This window comes from Amblyomma mixtum, chromosome 3, assembly GCF_055824585.1.
Source record: "Amblyomma mixtum isolate Tamu chromosome 3, ASM5582458v1, whole genome shotgun sequence".
Taxonomy (NCBI): domain Eukaryota; kingdom Metazoa; phylum Arthropoda; class Arachnida; order Ixodida; family Ixodidae; genus Amblyomma; species Amblyomma mixtum.
Window position 1 is genome coordinate 234,461,831 of NC_143014.1, and position 19,605 is coordinate 234,481,435.

Genomic DNA, 19,605 nt, shown 5'->3' on the forward strand with positions numbered 1-19,605 from the left:
CGCGCCTTGAAAACATCACAATACTTACTTGCTAAACCGCTCAAGTGGTACAAGCCGACAATATAGACCTGAGTAATTTGCTCAACACTATGGATGGGGGCGATGGCGTTTTACTGAGTATTTCAAATAAACATACCTCTCAAGCGGGAACCATCGATCGAGCTGAAGGGCACTTTCTGGTCTCGGCTGTGAACTTTTCTCGTTGCCGCCGGGATATGAGAGTGTCAGGAGTCGTTTCCTTTCCCTAAAACCAATTTTTTTTTCATTTTCCTTCCCTTACGGCGCGGTTGGGGTGTCCACCGAGATATGAAAGGTTCCTCGCGCACTGCTTGTCTATTGTTTATTTTTTCTTATTTGTGCCGCGTATGATGTCACTTCTTTCGGGTGTACACGAAGATATTAGAGACAGGCATTTGCTTTCCTTAAAAGCAATTTTCATTTCATTTTCCTTAAGGCCATTACGGCGCGGTTCGGGTATCCACCGAGATATGAGAGTGTCAGGAGTCGTTTCCTGTCCCTAAAACCAAGTTTTTTTTTCATTTTCCTTCCCTTACGGCGCGGTTCGGGTGTCCACCGAGATATGAAAGGTTCCTCGCGCACTGCTTGTCTATTGTCGTCGGACGACTTCGCTAAACCACGCTTAGTTGTGCTAAACTGCAAGCATTTTTGTTTCTTTAGCATCGTTTAGGCGTGAACTGCGAAAAATTGTAGCAAGCAGAGTTATGACTGAATAAAGTATAAAAAGTGCAGTGTAGGTGGTCCACAGCTACAGGGTTAGAGTCGTGGCCTAACATGTGAGCATTCTGTGTGCTGCACTCAGCGACTGGGACACTGATCTCTTAATCTAGCAACGCATAGGGTTGCCCTTTTATCTCCCCTTAATTTGCTTCTTAATTTCACACACTTTCAATATCTATGTAGATTGAATATCCGCATCACAGCTTCATTATTGCCAATTAACAAAGATTATGAGAAAAGAATATTTTGGTATTCGCAGGCATTGATTCCCTGCATGGAGAGCATATCGGGGGCTTCACCTCGTTTTTATTTCTTCAAATACACTAAAGGCCCGAGCGGGCAATACATTGGGTTGAGCAATAGCAAAAAATAAACAAAAAACTGCAGCAAGTACAAAAGGCATAGTCGGAAAGACCATGTTGAGCAGCACGTTAAACACTCAGAATATGAAGACATGGCAGCAAACCTTGAAGTTTTTGGAAAGCAGTGCTTCAATAGGAATACCAGAAGATATGAATTGAAGGATGAAGGTTACAGCGCTTTATTTTGATTTTAAAAATACAATTTAACGCAAAAACGTTAGCCCCCCCCCCCCAATGTCGGAAAAAATTGTCCGGCGGGGTCGGCGTTGACGACGGTTGGAAGCCTCACAGCCGGAGCGGCCGGAGAAGGATCCTAGGTAGGCCAGCTTGGTCACGTGACCTTGCGGCGTGTACTGTCCAGAAAGCTTTTGCCAGTGATCAGTCACAAAATCTGTTTTCATCCTTATCTTTATCATCTTCTTTTTCACAGGCGCATAATGTTCTCAGGGACTGATAGGATAGGATAACTTTATTTAGCTCTAGCGATAGGGCATTTATGCGATTCAGATGAGTTCAGTGTATCTCTGCAATGGTCGGCTACCCTTAGTCCAGGCCCCCTGGATGCTGTCGTCAGCTGAGCTTGCCGTATCAGACCGATCTGCTCATCGCGTCAGACGCTGAAGAGCCTACCTGACCATGCTCCGCACTTGGGTTTGGTATATAGACCGTTTACAGAGCGCAGTTTGCTCTGTCCACGAAAGATGGCGCCACTAGGAGATCTGCTGCCACTTCTGGCCTTCGAAGCCGGCTTTATCGGCATCGCCGTGCAGTGCGAAACGCTGTTGCGTAGCTTGTGTACGAACGTCAAGTGACTCTTAAACAACCCAGCTGTGATACGGATGTCTTGCGTATTGTTAAATTTATTTACCTGTGAATGAATTTAGCTGTTCGTTGAATTAATATCTAGATCTCATATCCCTACGGTGTAGTGTCGGAAAAATAGACGCGCTTGTTACATAAACGAAACCGCGAAACAATTACCGCCGTTTTTGGAGGAGCTGTCTTGCGAGTTAATGTTGCTTCCAAGCAGAACAGAACGTTAATGTGTTGTTCCACGAAAAAAGTAAAGATATCACAAACGCCGCGCGCCAGTTTAATTCAATGCCAGCAGCAGCTGCGGGAATGGCAGAGCGAGCGTACATATGCCTGTAACCTTTCTCACCTTCGACAAACACTGATCCAATACATCGAATAATCGGTGGTTTTTCATACCTTTGCAATAAGTGCTTCCTTGGTGTCGGCACGGTACTCACTAAACTGTCGTGCCTATTTAATGCTAGCACGGTGGAATCGGCAACTGAGCGTTTGCAAAAAGGTTCAAAGGAGGCGTTTCGGCATGCAATTCTGTCGCCCAGTGCGAAACTCTACAGAAGTGCGCTAATGCACGGGACAGCAATTTATCCTTACAGGACTCCGAATATTCCAGCTTATTCCGACTGCTTACATTTGCGGGTGCTGAACTCCGAGCAGTTTTCAGTTTTACTTAGCAAGATAGTCAAACGTCGCTGAGCTTCTGAAGGGGTCCTTGAAAAACATCCATACTCTTCCTTTGGAAGCCGGAATGTTAACGGAGGACAAAATAAATATCTAGACAATCGGCCGGCCATCACACACACGCGGACGTTCGGCTGTAAGACGCGTGCACAGTGCTGAGCAGCGAACGTTCTTGACAGCTGTGAACACATATTCCTCCATTCGGCAAAAATATCTAGCTCTAAAAAGCACGCTTGCAGGCATTAACCCGCTTTTAATCTGCAGTTAGACAAGAAGTTATGCGGTCCACAAATATTGTTACGTGGTGAATTGATTGAATAAATATGAACGCGCAGGTAGCTGACCGCGGTCTGTTGACACATACGAGCCGAAGCCGGCAGTCTGAAGGAGACGAGTAAATCAGCTGGTTGAAGCAAACATTTTCCAGCACCAACGCGTTCTATGCGCAATCACAAGAAATGCTCGTGCCGTCCGGCAGCTCGTTATCCACAGCGAGAGCCGGAGAAGCGCCTTGCAGCCGGGCACCCGCGCGCCGGCAGCCGTCGAAACGAGAAGGCCCGAAGGCCAGCGATGGCGGAATGGTCATGGGACCAAATATGGCGGCGCCCATGCTCCCGCTCTGTAAAGCGTCTATATAATAGGGGTTATGCAAAATAGATCGCGCCATCTAGTGAGAGCGAAAATAACCAAGTCGGCCATATTGGTTACGTCGAGGAGCGCAGACGACGCTACCGACGCTACTACGGCACCATATTGTGGCTCGTTCGGCACGTATGCGTACATTGCACGTTTTGTTACCTTTGTTGCCGCAAAGATGCCGTTTCACTGCTGCGTTCCACTGTGTAAACAGCGTGGAGTCACCGACAGCAACGGAAACAAGGTATGTACGTGTCACAGCATTGTAAATGCTACTCGCGGGTGCGTTTGTTCTTCGGTGCTGAAATGATCGCGTCTGGGGAGAGACTCCGACTTGTTTGGTGTACAGCTGAGACATATAAAGGAAGCTTGCCCTACGCTAACCGTTTTTCGTAGCGGGAATGTATAAAATTGCGACAAGATTATATTCTGCGTCGTTTGATGAGCTGCGGCACCAGCTTGCACGTAGAGTGCGTCCGTGCCGCCGGTTTCCCACGGTGCCTCGTTGCAAGCTGAAGCTTCGCGCCGCTTAGGAGTAGAAACAGGTGCATTGTGTCACGTACGGAATCGAATGACGCTACAGATGTCAACAGATGTCAAAAGAAATAAAATCAATTGGTAATCCTTCAGCTGGACCGCGGTAGCAGCACAGCGACACGGGGTGACGTGCAATGCGAGGCTGAAGAAGTAGAATGCGAAGCCCTAAAGCACAGATATCAGCCAAGAAAATGGACTTACTAGAAAAACACACCAGCAAGCACTATGGCGTCACACAACCTAGTGTAACCACAAACGTGGCACTGCACAGGATTATTGGTCGCTTGCGTTCTGGGTGCCGCGACCTAAATGAGCATGGTCTGTGGTATCGACCAGTTCGGTGCAGGTTGTCAGAGTGCTTACTTTGCCCAGGAATTTGCCGCGGACGTACTCCTTCTTGGCTCGAGTGTCGATGATGACGTCCGGAACGTCCTTGTTGGTGTCAGAAGACCTTTCCGGAACTGCGGATGCCATCGTGTGTGTGTGGTATTGTATTCTGTAGTTATGTTTTTATAAACTAGGTGGCGCTAGGCACGCGCCCTATCTGGTCAGCTGACTCGTACATCTGTATATATATTCATCATGAACTGTGAATAAAGGAGTTGGTCGAAGTACGTGGCGGGTGCATGACGTGGTGGTGCACCGGCTGCTCCGGCGCAGTCGGGCCGGGCAGTTCCCCAACGGTAAGGGATACAACAGTTGGCGACGAGTGGTGTAGTAACCGAACGCGGAAGCAATGAGCCTGCATCAACCGCCCGAGTTCCTGCCGACGCCCGGGAAGCCCGCCATTCCTTGGACGCAGTGGCAGCGCCTTTTCAAGAACTATCTCCTGGCGTCCGGGAGCGACGCTCACCCACCTGCGCGCCGTAAAGTTTGCTGCTACACTGTTTGGGTGTGGAAGGCCAACGCTTGTACTACGCGTTGCCGGAGGAGAAATCGTCGACGCCGCCTACAGAGGGAAAGGAAGGAAGCGGTACGAGCGACGAGTACGATGCAGCTGTGGCTACGTTGTACGCTTACTTCACTTCTAAAACGAACGTCGTCGTGGAGCGGCATCGGTTCGGACAAAGCACCCAACTGCCCGGGGAGACTGCAACAGCGTTCGTCACGGCGTTGCGTGAGCTGGCATTAAGTTGCGACTTCGGTAAGCAGGCTGACGATTTTATTCGTGACCAACTTGTAGCGAAAACGTGCAACCCTGTTCTTCGGGAACGCTTACTGCTTGAAGGCACTTCGCTCACTCTTGAACGTGCACTGGCTATTGCAAACAGTATCGAAGAAGCCACGAAATACTCACTTGAGCTGCAGTCATCGGCTGCGAGCGTTCAAAAGGTCGAAAAACATCGGACGCCATGCCGCTCAGAAACGCAGTTACCGCGTTCGCAGGACCCGAAGTCCTGTTTCCGTTGCGGGTCTTCAGGGCATTTTGCAGATTCCAAGACATGCAAGGCGCGGGGTAAAACATGCAGCAAATGTGGCAAACGAGGACATTTTCAGCGTGTCTGCAGAAGCGGCATGCCTGACGAAAGGGCCCTTGCTTTCCGAGAAGTAGACACCTGCAGTGCATCCGGCGATCTCAACGTGTTGCTTCTCGACCGGCAGTGCAAAGGATGAATACACGCAGAAGTCCTCGTACAAGATGTTCCTATACGTTTCCTCGTAGACACGGGCTCTGCTGTCTCCATTCTGTCGAACGCCACGTGTTCAATGTTGAAACGCTTCCCTTTGCAGCCAACATCAGCGTCACTCTACGATTTCTCTCGCCGCAGAATAACCATCGAGGGGTGTTTCACGGCGCCAGTCATCTTCCAGGATCGGCAGGCCGACATTCTCTTCTACGTCGTCAAGGACGGTACTGACATTCTCGGCATCGACGCTGTCGAAACGCTGCGTCTCCGCATCAACGGTACGTCATTGCAATGCACCCATATTACGCACGCGCCAAAAGGCCTTGGCCCTGAATTGTATTGCCAGTTTTCTGCAAAACCCGTGACACCACCTCTGCAGCCAATTGCATTCCCATCTGCGCCATGGCAGAAGCTAGGCATCGATGTTGTGGGCCCTTTTTCCGAAGTGCCGGCAGATTGCCGTTTTGCCATTACAGCCATCGATTACTACAGCAAGTGGCCTGAGGTTTGTTTCTCAGCAAAGGTGACAACTGCAACAGTAATCTCCTTTCTGCGAAGTATCTTCAGCAGGGAAGGATATCCAGACGAGATTGTGAGTGATCATGGTGCTCAGTTTACAGCCTAGGAGTTTGACAGTTTTCTCAAAGAATGTGGCATCGCTCATACGTATTCGGCAGTCTATCATCCGCACGCTAACGGGCAGATAGAGAGGTTTAATCGAGTACTCAAAGAGTACGTTCAAGTCTGCACACAAGAACATCGGCCTTTGAAGGAAGCTATCACCGAATACCTTGGAGTCTACCGTTTCACACCGCATGCGACCACAGGAGTGAAGCCTTCCGTCCTTCTTCACGGCTGTCATCCCAGAACAAAACTTGATCTTGTAGGAGCGCCAGGTAAAGAGTTTTTTCAAGATCCGCAGGCAGCGATGAAGTCCATCCGCAGCAGAGCAGCACAAAAGCAACAAGCAAGTAAGACTTACACTGACCGTCGACGAGCTGCGAAGCACTCTCCATTAACAACAGGTCAACCGGTGAGAGTCAAGTTGCCTGGTCACGTGCCTAAGGGCGCTTTGAGCTACTCAAGTCCATTCACCATTGTGGACCAATGTTTGTCAAGATACCTACAAGCTCAATGATGGCCGCACATGGAATCGGAGTCGGCTGGTACCTTGCCCCCAACCAGTTACACCACCTACAGTTTAGAAAAGTTGTTCGCCTAAACAGCAAAACCACTTGGCGAACCACAGCAGGAGAACCACGACCCACCCCAGCCGCCATATGTTCAGACGCCAGTTGGAAGGGACGTTCCAGGACTGAGGCATTCGACGAGACAAAGAAGACCACCAGTGTGGTTTAAAGATTATCAAAGACACTGAGTGTTTATTGTGTTTTCCAGTGTTAGTTACTAACTCTTTTTGAGGGGGGAATAATGTGGTATTGTATTCTGTAGTTATGTTTGTATAAACTAGGTGGCGCTAGGCACGCGCCCTATCTGGTCAGCTGACTCGTACATGTGTATATATATTCATCATGAACTGTGAATAAAGGAGTTGTTCGAAGTACGTGGCGGGTGCATGACGTGGTGGTGCACCGGTTGCTCCGGCGCCGTCGGGCCGGGCAGTTCCCCAACGGTAAGGGATACAACAGTGTGCTAGTGAACCGCTTCTCGCAGTTCAAAGCACCAGCGACCACCGGCCAACGGTTTTCGAACACTGGTTCACCGCCTTCCGCGAGCGCTTTTGTCACTATGGCATCACGCGCATTCGCCGCCGCATGCGCTTCAACTTTTTCAAAGCAAACCAGCGACCCTCCTCCCCTTTTCTTTTACTGGAGCCATTTTCTGTAGGGTGGTGGATCGGGCTAGTTGGTGCGTATACGTGATTTCAAAAGCGCTGCAATCTGACACGAACACAAGCCGACAGATAAGGATGGCCGCTACTTTCAACTGTTTTATTCAGTGATGCCCTCACGCGTTTCATGCGTGTCCTCAAGACCAGAATGTTAGCATCAAAAAGAGAACAAGTGACAGGTAACGCGACCTGTTAGCATCAAGTTCATTCCGACGAACAAAATATTTTACAATACGTCATATGAAACCTAAAACCAACACTAAAACACAAGCTCTTCTCTTGATAATGGACAGTGAACCGACGCAGTTTCTCCCAAATTATGTTTCTTCGTTTAATACGGTACTGATCTGAAATGGGGATTACAGCTGAACATTCTAACTTTACTGCAGGAGAAACCCCTGTTTCAAATAAAGGTAAGCTGAGGTATTGCTACCTTTCAAGAGAAATAGCTATTTACCACTGGCAACCAAGGCGGCTGCATAGGCGTGGCATTCGGCTGATGAGTTCGTTAAACTTGCAAGTTCATGAATGAATCCCTTTATTGATCTCCGAAGGAGGGGTTAGGGGAATGAGGGTCTTGAGCACGTTGGCTGTGTTCCTTGGTTCAAGAATCCGTTGGCCTCAGCTGCAGCCCTGACCCGTTTCACCAGACAAAACTGCTCTTGCAGGACTGAGCTAGTTAGGAGGACCTCCCACTGCTCTAAACTATGGCTGAGAATTGCAGGCGTTAATGGGCTGTCTAAGGTAAAGTCTTGTAGGGAAGCTGTGGCTCCGCCCCGGACACATTTGTTATTGTATTGTAAGGGCCGTATCGTGCTGTATAGTGCTTTGTTTGGGTATGTATATGCGTGTACGCTCCTAAGTCTAGTGGCTTGCTGTCGGCTAAGGTCTTTGCGCGCGGGTGCGTAAACTCTACGTTTAAGCTTCCGCAAGTTTATGGCCTCCACATACGTGTCTGCTGTCTCGAAAGCTTCCGCAATCTTCGCCGTCCTCCTGAACTTGTACCCTCGGACTAAAGCGTCGACTTCGACGTTGCGATCGATCCCTGAGTGCGCAGGGGTCCATAAACTATCTTGCTGGTCGTTCGTGTTTTAACGCGATAGCGTTAGGGAACTCGCGTCGCAGAACATCAGGCCCCGACGTCGGTGTCGTTGACCGTGCGTGAAAAGTTCCCAGAGAAGCAGCCTAGGACGCAGGTGGCGATCGACCATTAACTGCCACCTGCCAGGGTGGCAGGGTGAGAGGGGGCATTAATGTAGATATAAAGACAAACAGGAATTTCTTACCACTTATGCGTAAGAACATCCCGTTCCTCTCGCACCTAACGCCTCCCACGGCTGTGAAAATCTCGCGAAATACTTGCTTAGATTTCGTCGTTGAGAACCAGGCATTGGTGCAGCAAGTCGAGCATATATCCACATATTTCTGCGACCGCAAAGCTTCCTTCCTTACAATCAAGAACTGTTAGTGGAGTATTTCTTGAAGAAGGAATGTGTGCGCAAAAATAACAATTTGTCTGTACATGCATGTTATGCTCGAATTTTTTGCTCAATCTATCGAAAAACTTAAACAGCTCATCAGCTGCGCTCAAACTTCGCATTATGAAGTAAAGTAATCGCCGCAATTTTTTATAGGTGTGTTGTCAAATTACATACAATACGCGTCGTCTTCAATACAATGCTCTACTCTAGTAAAGTGCCATAGTGTTGGCTTTTTTATTGTATTTCGTTAATTAACCGAATGTCAGTGGTAACTAGTGTTTGATCGCCCCTGATAAAGCGCTCCTACAGAGTGGTTTCAATCTTGTCATTGCCGGTGGGCTTCGTTTAGTCTATATTTGGGTGCGGCAGATTGCTTCGCGTTTCATGTACTTCCGAGTCCCTTCACAAGCTGTAATTTGTGCCTTCTTGCAGGTCAAATACTATTTTGCTGACTTGCAAAGTGTCTTCTAGTTTTTGTGATTGTCCTTTTGTATTTGGGCTAAGAGAGAGAAAAAGAAACTTTATTATGAGAAAGAAATTTGAGGCAGGCACCTGGGCTCTTCCGCGCGACCCCACTGCACTCAAAAGTTCCTAAGGCCCATAACACTGGCAGCCCAACCGGTTGTGATGGTCTGCACAGCCGGGCTAACGGACCAGGTGTACTTCGTAGTTGCTTTAATACTGGATTCTTTTACAGCGAAGCTGTTTGGGGGTGGTTAGTGGTTAATCTCATATCCGCCCACCCAACTTTCTGCCGCCCCCTGCTACGCCTGCCTTCTCTTGGAATCCACTCCGGGAGAATTGGGAACTCCAAAATTATGTGGTCGAGGGTTCCTCTCGCCCCACAGTGTGTGCATCTCTCATGCGACCTCAGCTCTGGGAACACGTGGTACGCCCATACCAGGTTCATAAAAGTATTATTTTATAGCCGTCTTCACGCTACAGCTTCTCTATTATTTAAATTTGGGACTGGGGTAGTACCAACTTACGTTCCAATTTGCAATGGTCCATAATTTCAACGTAATTTTTCAGACGATCGTGTTTACCCCAGTGTTCGGGGGTCTCTACGCCTACCCGGAAGTACAGAACTCGGGCTAGCACGTGAGCCGCCTTGTTACCGGGGACGGCGCCGTGTGCGGGTGTCCAAATTAACTGCATTTTCGTATCCAGCGGTTGTTGGCTAAGTATCTCGGCAGCTTCCGCTGAGATCCTGCCTCTTCCAAAATTTTGAATGGCAGTCTTACTGTCGCTTACTGCGAATTTTGATTTTGTTCCTACTAAGGAGAGCGCTGTAGCAACTTCCTCCGCAGTCTTTATGTTGTGCCCCCGGATGGCACCCGCGGAGACTCCGCCGTCGACGACCGAAGCTACTGCCGCTCCCGTCCTGCCACTGGCCGCGTCAACGTACGCTACGTCCGCTTTCTCCATATTACCGAACCTCAGCTCTAGAGCCTCGTAGTCAGGCTGGTGATGATGTACTCGCAGGTGTGTCGCCCTACGTTTAGTTCCGAAAGGTTGCAGAGTACCGCCTCGTGCGAGACGTTATCGAATGCTTTCTTCAAATCCAACGCAAGGATGACCCACTCCCCGAGATACTGTTTCTCGAGTGAGTTGTAACATTGCGTCCTGCGTGGACAGATGCAGCCTAAATCCGGTCATCGTGTGCGACATGAGGCAACGGATGAGGGGTTGAAGCTCTAGTGCGAAAGCACTACTTAACGAGGTCGAACCCAACCACGCGTCTCTTGTGAATCCTCGGAGTAGCTCGGGTAAGTTCGGAGGAGCGTGGCACAAGCTGCAGTTAATGGGAGGAAGCTCGTTTAAGTTCGGAGGAGCGTAGCGCCAGCTGTAGCCAATGGAAGGAGGGCGTCGCGCCTGCTGCCGCCGAGTGTGAAGATGAAGAGTGTGAAGTGCTCTTGCGTGCACATTCACATGCCAGAAATGAAAGGGGCGAAGAACGAAAACATGCTGTCGCACGTCTACTCGGTTTAACTGCGTTACAAAACTACCACTTTTTTTTTCTACAGGATTATATTCGGGCGAAAAATTTCGGTACTCTTAAGAAAGATTCGTCTTAACACTTGGTCTCGGGTTTCCAAAGCGACTCGGGCTACGAGGGGTGCCGTAGTGAAGGACTCCGGAAATTTAGACCACCTGGGGCTCTTTAACGTGCGTCGATATCGCACAGTACAATGGCCGCTAGCAATTTGCCTATAAAAAAAACGCCGTAGCTGGGATGGATGGATGGATGAAATAAACTTTAATGTGCAACGGAAAGGTGATCTACCCACCCCCCGACACGCAGGTCAGGGGGCGGGTGCCGCCGCCTCAGATGCAGGCTGGGAGGTCTTGGGTCCCAGCAGCTTCTTCAGCCAGTTGAAAGAGCAAGAGCTGGAGCTCAGGGTCCGAGCTGCGCAGCAGGGTCTCCCAGGTGTCTCTACTGTCTATATTGTACGCTCCCCCGGGATCGAACGCGCGTCTTTCGGGGCAGCAGCCGAGCGCGATAACCACTCAGCCACCGCGAAGTTTCGACGAAAGCGTCGCTCAAAAGGCGCCCGTGCGCTGTGCAATGTAAGTGCACGTTAAAGATCCCCAGGTGGTCGAAATTATTCCGGAGACCTCCACTATGGCACCTCTTTCTCTTTCTTTTTGACACCGACCTTCCTTCCTTCCCTTAAGGGGCGGTTCGGGTGGCCACCCAGATGCGAGACAATTACTGCGCCGTTTCCTTTCCTCAAAAACTAATGTTATCTTTCATGAAAAGGGATCGATAGTAAGTTTAAACGCAAAGTGGAGCACAAACGGCCTCATTAAAGTTCTTTCATTCGGTTAATTGCTTTCAGATGAAAAGAGCGTAATTCAAAGTTTGGTTTGGTTTGGTTTGGTTTGGTTTATGGGGTTTAACGTCTCAAAGCGACTAAGGCTATGAGAGACACCGTAGTGGAGGGCTCTGGAAATTTCGACCATCTGGGGTTCTTTAACCTGCACTGACATCGCACAGTACAAGGGCCTCTAGAATTTCTTCTACAAAGAAAGTTCGACGTACGCAGTGATTTTCCGTGCATCCCACCGCACGAAATATCTTATGCTGAGAGTGCAATAAATTAAACTTATTGTTGCTTTGTTAGCCCAATGTTTAGGGGAGTCTCCAGGTTTATTTGTAATATTGGTTATTTACCGATTAGTATATAAGATCAGCCATACCACTACATAGGAAAGCTGCACAGCTATACTGAAGACCAGGACGAATTTTTGTTTAGCAACGAGGTATCTGCGAAAAATATAGCTTTTCTTTTCCGCCGTATTACTGCACTTGGGTGAATGCTAATACTCCCTAATTTGTCGTCATCATCATCAACCTAACTACGCCAACTGCAGGGCAAAGGCCTGTCCCAAGTCTCTCCAACCCATTCCTTATTATGATTCCTTTAATTATTTTAACTGCATTTGTAACGTTTAAGAACGCCCTGCCGTTTATGCTGTGCACAGCGACGCTGTAACTCTTGACGGCGGAAAAATCTCCCGTAGCCTAATCAAAATACCACGGCAAAGCAGATAGTAAACCACAAAGTGCAGCTTATTTCACTTTTATTTTCACAATAACCAGAACTATGCTCAAATTACAACAGTGTTGAGAGCTATATAAGAAAGAAATACTCCTGGAAGTCAATAAAGATAACGCAAATGAAAAGCAAAATCGGTACGCTTACATTCAAATTTACATATTTTCTACGTATATCCAAGACCGCGTCATAAACTAGGCCGGTGACCGAAACAGGAAATACCGAACGAATTGTAATAAACACGGTAAAATTTAAGCCTTTAATGCAACGCTGATTAGCACCATAACGTACACTCCGAATGCGACCTGCTAGCTCTGAAAAGCTTTCCTTAACAGACTTAGTGAAAGCGCACAAAGGTTAATCAAATCTGAGTGTTCGTCACTCTAGCTGCCCCGTCTAAGTGTACGTTGCCCATTACAGGGCAATAAGTTGATAGATACTGCCGCACAAAGGTGTCGTGCAACCCGCGGCCCATTATATGCAACCTTTTGATGTCGCCGAATAGTCAATCTTGCGAGCAGTCTCTGTCGGAATACAAGCTCAGAACACAGCGTCCAGTTCAAAAGAAGCAAAAAACACCTCTGGAAGAGCTTGTTCATTATTGTGGTGATGTGCGAAAAATAAAGGCAGCGATGCTAGAATTGGGCTACACGGTTCACGTTGCATGAATGTGCACTGCGAAATAGTGACAGCGGCGCGGCTCACTGTGAGCCGACAAAGGAGTCACGTGTCAATGAAAACAAGTATGAAAATAAAGGAAACACGCAGTAGAAATGCATCCTTAGAGTAAATCTCTATAACACGTGAAAACACGGTCGGCCCATTGCATCCCACCAGTCTAGTAAAGCAGCGGCCCTGCCCAACTAGCATGAATGAGTGGCCATTTTGTCCAGGATAGTGCGCGTGTACTGAAGGAGCGAGAGCAGCTTCGGCGGGCAGCCACGCTGAAGTGTTTTGAGCCTGTATGTGTGAAATGTGCCGGTGGGTCTGACATGCATCACCGCGGCCATGCGAGGACACAGAATGAGCTTCGAATGGTCCTGAAGAAAGTTGACCTGCAAAGATGACGCACTATTTAAAACGGATCTTTTGCTTTAGGCGATGGCAACCATCTCTGAAAGAAATATTTGTCACGCATAAAGTAGCCTCGAAAATTCGCAGGTTGTATAATCTAAGACACAATAATAAAAAATACACTTTGCTCTCATCACGACCGATTTAGCGGAAACGAGCTGTGACGTGCCATGGATTGCACTTTCGCATCTTGTTATCCAATCCACCTTTGATGCTTGCACTCTCCTGACGCATTTTCACGAGAATGGACGCAGAAATAAATCCACGAGAATACAAGTGAAATTTTCGCATGAAAGTTTACACAAAACATCGTGCACGTGAAGAGGCTGACGTTTCGTCATCTATATATTGCGTATTTGGAATCTTTATCGGCTTTCACTGCATCGAAAACCTAAAAAAATACGTACGATTGAAAAGGTAAATGTTACTACGCAACTTTACATAAAAATGCGATTGGACAGAATTCGCGTCGAATTCCGCCTCAGGCTTGCTGGCTCGTTCGCTCGCGCCTTGGATATAGTATGCTACAGCGGTAACGTGGCTAACCACTCATGCCAATAAAATGCTTAGTCGCGCGGCGACTTCGCGCTTTTGACAAACTCATTGTATGCATAAACTATACATTTGCAAACATGTCACCCCGTTCAGTATTTTTTTACTTTTTATAACAACTGCGCGATACGGTAATCTAAGCAGACTATCGTTACAACGCCTAGCTTAAAACAGAGCAATCCTCTCGAAAAAAAAACTTTGAGTTAAATACTTTTGACATTTAAAAAATAAACATGGCCACGCCGACCTGTACGATCCCATTAGTGAGGTAGAAAGACATGGCTGTACGGGTGCGGAGCCACGATTCCAACACGGGCAGTCTGACCAGATTGTCGCACTCGCGCGGACTGACGTCCCGACCCGTCTTCTGCAGCTTCGACTCCATGAAAGTCGAGAAGTAGTTCAGCAGTTTGGTCTTCTTCTCAGGCGATGAGGGGTACTCTTCCACGGTGTGGTAGTGCTCAGTACCGTCCTCATCCACGTACGTCATACTCCTGCAAAACACGAGTGACAGCATTACGGGCGTAATATTGCATAAATGTGCAAATTTTTCCTCAACAAAATGAGCAGTTTGCTTTTTAAGCTTCCAGAAAGTAGGGGTGGGGGATGTTTATTATTAAGTACAAACACGCCGCATTTCTCAAAATCAAATTACCCAAACAGCGGTTCCAGGAAACTATAGTACAGTTCTCTGCCATTGGCAAATACATCACTTTTTCACGAGAGAAATAGGGTGAAGCAGTCTACATCGCAAGATCCGGAAATCTAGCCATTAATATTGCATGCCCAAGATCCATACCCTAGAAAGAGTCTTCGAACACCTGAAATGAAACTTGCCTGCCATAATGTTCAGCGAACTTGTTAACACCCATGACTTAGGGCTTTTTGGCAACATATCTTTTCTTTTCTTGTGACACTGAAGTTGAACACCCAATATACGGAGCTCAATCAAGAGTTAATCGGGCGGCAAGGCCTGGTGAATATGAGCCAGAAGACACCCGTCTAAGTCTGGGTGGAGGGACCAACGGCTTGGTGCCACGGGGATGTAATATAACCGAAGGATTTCACTCCGCTACCCTCAAGAAACGCTGAGTTCTGAATGCGTTGTGAGACTGTTTAGCAGCACTGCATATCCTCAGCCATTTGATGCCTCTTTTCTTCTTGTTTCGAGCACCTAGAGCAAGCATTTTTACCGTCAGTGTTGAGAACAAGCATTGCAATGGGGACAGGGAAGAATATGAAGCTGCACATTGACAAAATAATTAGCAAACACAGATTAAGGCGCGTATCTACAGCATAGATAGTGTTTTGGAATAAGGAAAGAAACTGATAAGTGCAGTACATCCGCGATTACAGGTCTATTAATAGGTTAGCATTACAAGCACCTGCGCAAATAGAAATGGCGAACGCCGCCACGCGTGGCGCGTCACCTGGTACGCCACCTACGATATAACGAACTGAAGTGTGTTAAGCTCGGATATTACTAACTGTCGTGTTACATCGCATATAGCGAACCTGAGTATGCACCCTTGGATATATGAACTTTCATTTGTTGACCTCTGATGTATAGAACTTCTATGTGTTGACCTCGGATATAGGGAACCCAAGTGTACGACCTGGGATACTACGAACTTAATATGCCAACCTCGGATGATAACGAACGTAACACTGCTAACGCATTCAACGATCTACCGAGGATCACCTAAGAGTTTTTGCCAAATATAGTTACACGCATGGAAAGCAGCACAACTGACCCTGTGCGGACTCCGCAATGCTTAGAACATAATCTGGCCGGAAAGGAAAATTCCGGGTACCATTACCACTTTAAAAAATCGTTGAGATTACAGTTTATCAAGATCACGCCAAGGATATCAAGAATTGATTATAGAAGACTATATTGCGCTTAACGCCCTAAAACTGTACATGGAATATCAGAGACACCGCGGTGAAGTACACCGAAATAATTTCGACTACCTGGATTTCTCTCAATTTTATCTTAATGCGTTTTACTGCAAATAAGTACTATCATGCAGAACCCTTGAAAAAATTGCTGCATGTCATGGTTATAAAGAACGGCCACGGAAATCTGTGATCAACTCTTCACATGGGTCGACGTCAATGCGGCAGAAAAAAAACAACAGCTTCACAAATAGCAACTCTGAACCGTTTTCCTTCACCAATAAATTCGTCCAGATGTGCGCTCACCCGTATGCTTTCCACGATAGAAAAAATATCAAAAAAACGCGCACTTGTTTCAAATCACCCCACTTTATACTAACTTGAATCGAGCTTAATGCGGCTCAAGTTCTAGATTTATTCGGACTCCTTTATTCCTTGTGACTCCACGTTAAGAATGCCTCGTAATGTGTCATCCTATCCCTTTTTTACTCCTTAACCGAAACCTTAAGATCAGGCAGAGGTGCTTACACATTGTTGTTGAGCAGGACGATACGTGTGTTGTCAATGAAGACCAGTCCAATGCTGCCGTCGCATAGCTGCTAGCCCATGGCATACTTGTCGGTGTAGTCCGCCCATTTGCTGGTCCAGAAAATTGGCGCGGAGGCAGGGTCCTCCGCCTCGTCGGGCCGATCGAAGCAGCGCTCGGGGGGCCGCGCACTCAAGAGCTGCTGCAAGAGACGCTGCAGCGTCTTCACGTGCTCTTCACGGTGACTTTCTCGTTGCTGCCCAGGGTTCAGCATTTCAGCTGCTGGAGGTGGCGCTTGAGCTTCCTTCGGCATTGCAGCTACAAAGTGCGGCGAGTCAAGCACGCAATAAGTGATGGTCAAATGTTTAGGGGAAACCCCCAAAGCGCAGTAGATTTGTAATAAGGGAGTAATTACTCATTGACATCCACCCGAGCGCAGCCATACGGCTACAAAAGAAAGCTGAACAGCTTTTTCGGAAACTGCGTAGTTAAAGAAAAATTCGCCTTGGTCCGAGGTTCGAACCCGAGACCATCGCATCACCTGACCAGTCGCTCTACCAATTGAGCTAACCCGCCAACTGTGATGGCAAGCTTATGGCAGGGCGAGAGCGAATTGATCAATAACTCCTAGTAGGAACTGTGGTGGTCAAATGTTTACGGGAACCCCCCCCCCCCCCCCCCCAAGGTGGAGTAGGAAGTCAGTTGGAGTCAGGAAGTAATTACTCAAAACTCTATATTTCCTTCGTAGCCGTATGGCTGCGCTCGGGTGGATGTAGTAGTAGTAGTAGTAGTAGGTTTATTTGGCCATATTATATACAATATGCCCTCGAGGTGAGGCTAAAGGAGGTAGACCAAGCATGCCTCCTGACAAGGCCTACACCCCGATCACACATCATGGAAACGGGGGCCGAATGGACAAGAGATAAAAAAACAATGAGCAAACATGATCACAATAGAAAATAGTTAATGATAGACAATAATAAATATCAATTAACAATAAACAAAACATTTCATAATATGCACATTTAAAAAAAAAGCAGAACACAAACACACACTAAAAAAAAACAACTAAGTATACAGAATTAGCTGAAATTTAACCGGGCGAGAAAAGAATCGTCAGTTTTTTCTTGAATACAGACACACTATAACTTTCTAAAGCAATCTGAATAAGAGACTGGTAGGTATTACACAATGTTATAATTTGATAATCGGTTGTTTGTTTACCATAATTTGTTCTGGGTCTTGCAGTAGATAGGGCAACGGAACGTAGACCATACGCAACGTTTCTTGAATTATAAGTGTTAGAAAAAGAGCTAAAGTCATGCTTGACTTTATAAAAAATATGAAGAGCCAAACTAAAATTGTATGAATGAAAGAAATTGCGAACATGAAATGTTTCGAAAAGATTTGTTTCAGCAGATGAACTTGAACTTAATAAACGTAGAGCTCTTTTCTGGAGAGAAAGCAATTTGTATGAATCAGTTTTGTTGTATGTACCCCACACTAGGTTGCAATACACCAGGTGAGAATGAACAAGGGCAAAATATAGCTGTTTTTTAACTTGTAGTGGGAGGAGATGTCTAACACGATAAATAACATAAATAGATCTGGCCATTTTTAGTCTAATGTAGTTTATATGATCAGTCCAACCCAAATCGCTACGAAAAAACACACCAAGGAACCGGCAACTATGAACTTGCTCGATGTTAAAGTCATTAAAAAATAGTTTGATGTGATGATCTAATGGTTTGTTTTTTGGATGGAAGAGCATAAACTTTGTTTTGTTTACGTTTAATTGAAGTTGATTAACATAGAGCCAAACCGCTAACTCCTCAAGCCAGGCATTACATTGGTGTTCAATTACTTGGAGACTGGAGCCGGAAAAAAAGGCATTAGTATCGTCGGCATACATCATGATATTAGGAGTTAATGGAATGTTTACAATGTCATTAATATAGAGAATAAATAAAAGTGGTCCCAAAATTGAACCCTGAGGGACACCGAATTTTATCATACCAAAACTGGATTTTACATCATGAATCTGAGTGTACTGTATCCGTGCAGTTAGATAACTTTCCAAAAGTAAATTTGCCACTCCACGGATCCCGTAAGTCTTTAATTTATGGAGCAGTATTGTATGTTGCACAGAATCGAAAGCTTTGCGCAGATCAAGAAAAATTCCAACTGAAAAAAGCTTAGTTTCTAAATTGTTAATTATAGAGTTCTTAATATCTAACAGAGCAGATTCTGTTTATTTAACGGCCTGAAAGCCATACTGTTGGGGGCAGATAAGATGTTTAGCTTGTAAGAAATTGTTTAGTCGCCTATAGAGTACACGCTCAGCTAACTTCGAAAACAAAGGCAATACCGAAATAGGACGGTAATTATTTGGGTCATTTTTGTTGCCTCCTTTGAATAAAACGGTAACTCGTGCGACTTTTAATTTGCTAGGGAATACACCAGAAAGTAGCATTCTGTTAAAAATATGCGTAAGAGGGCCAGCAATAATATTTACAGCACATTTGATAGGAAAAGCAGCAACTTCGTCATCTCCAGGTGAGCCGGTGTTCCTAAAAGAATTAATGATAGAAATAACTTCATCCTCTGAAGTAGGGGACAAAAATATAGATTCAGTACTGCAAGAGGGTAAGTATGAGTCTACAGTCCGAGTTGAATGACAGCTAGCAGAGGGTCGGTATGCTCAATGAGTAATTACTCTCTTGTTAAAAAATTAAGTGATGCATACAAATATACTGTACCTTATAAATGGAGTCATTAATAGAACTTGAGCAGTGCATGAAATATGGACCACAGAGCTTCCCTGGTTTCCTAGGGTAAAAGAGCGCAGTAAACGGAAAACTCAAAACCGTGGACGGAAGATAGCGAGCTGAAGGCGGGGTTAATAAATTGCTTGGGGTAAGCCAGCCCCATTGAACAGAGCATTCTCATTCGTAGGGGGCACAAATTTCACTTTAGACATGCATTATTGAAAAAGTTTAAACGCGGAAACCAATACCTTAAACGAAACTGACGATATTATTAAGGTATTGGTTTCAAACGCAACATGACACAATAGTACAGGTTACAAAGGCGCTGCGCACGCACTTGATGCTTTTGGGGCACGATAAGAAAAATCCGCCTAATCATAACGCTTAATCAGTTCCATTTGCGAAGCAATTTCGGGGTTAAATTATGCGTGCTGTGTCACGTAAGCTAGTTTCTTCTCCGGATCAGTATCAAAAGACCAGAGGGTACAGTACATG

The 19,605-nt window shown here is 46.5% G+C and overlaps 2 pseudogenes; one reads left to right on the plus strand and one right to left on the minus strand.

The window, feature by feature from the left end:
- The first annotated feature begins 4,298 nt into the window (after positions 1–4,298).
- On the plus strand, positions 4,299–12,228 carry LOC149354052 (uncharacterized; annotated as a pseudogene).
- Positions 12,229–13,154: 926 nt separating this feature from the next.
- The window catches only part of LOC149354053 (serine/threonine-protein kinase PLK1-like), a 256,800-nt pseudogene continuing 250,349 nt past the window's right edge, over positions 13,155–19,605 (minus strand).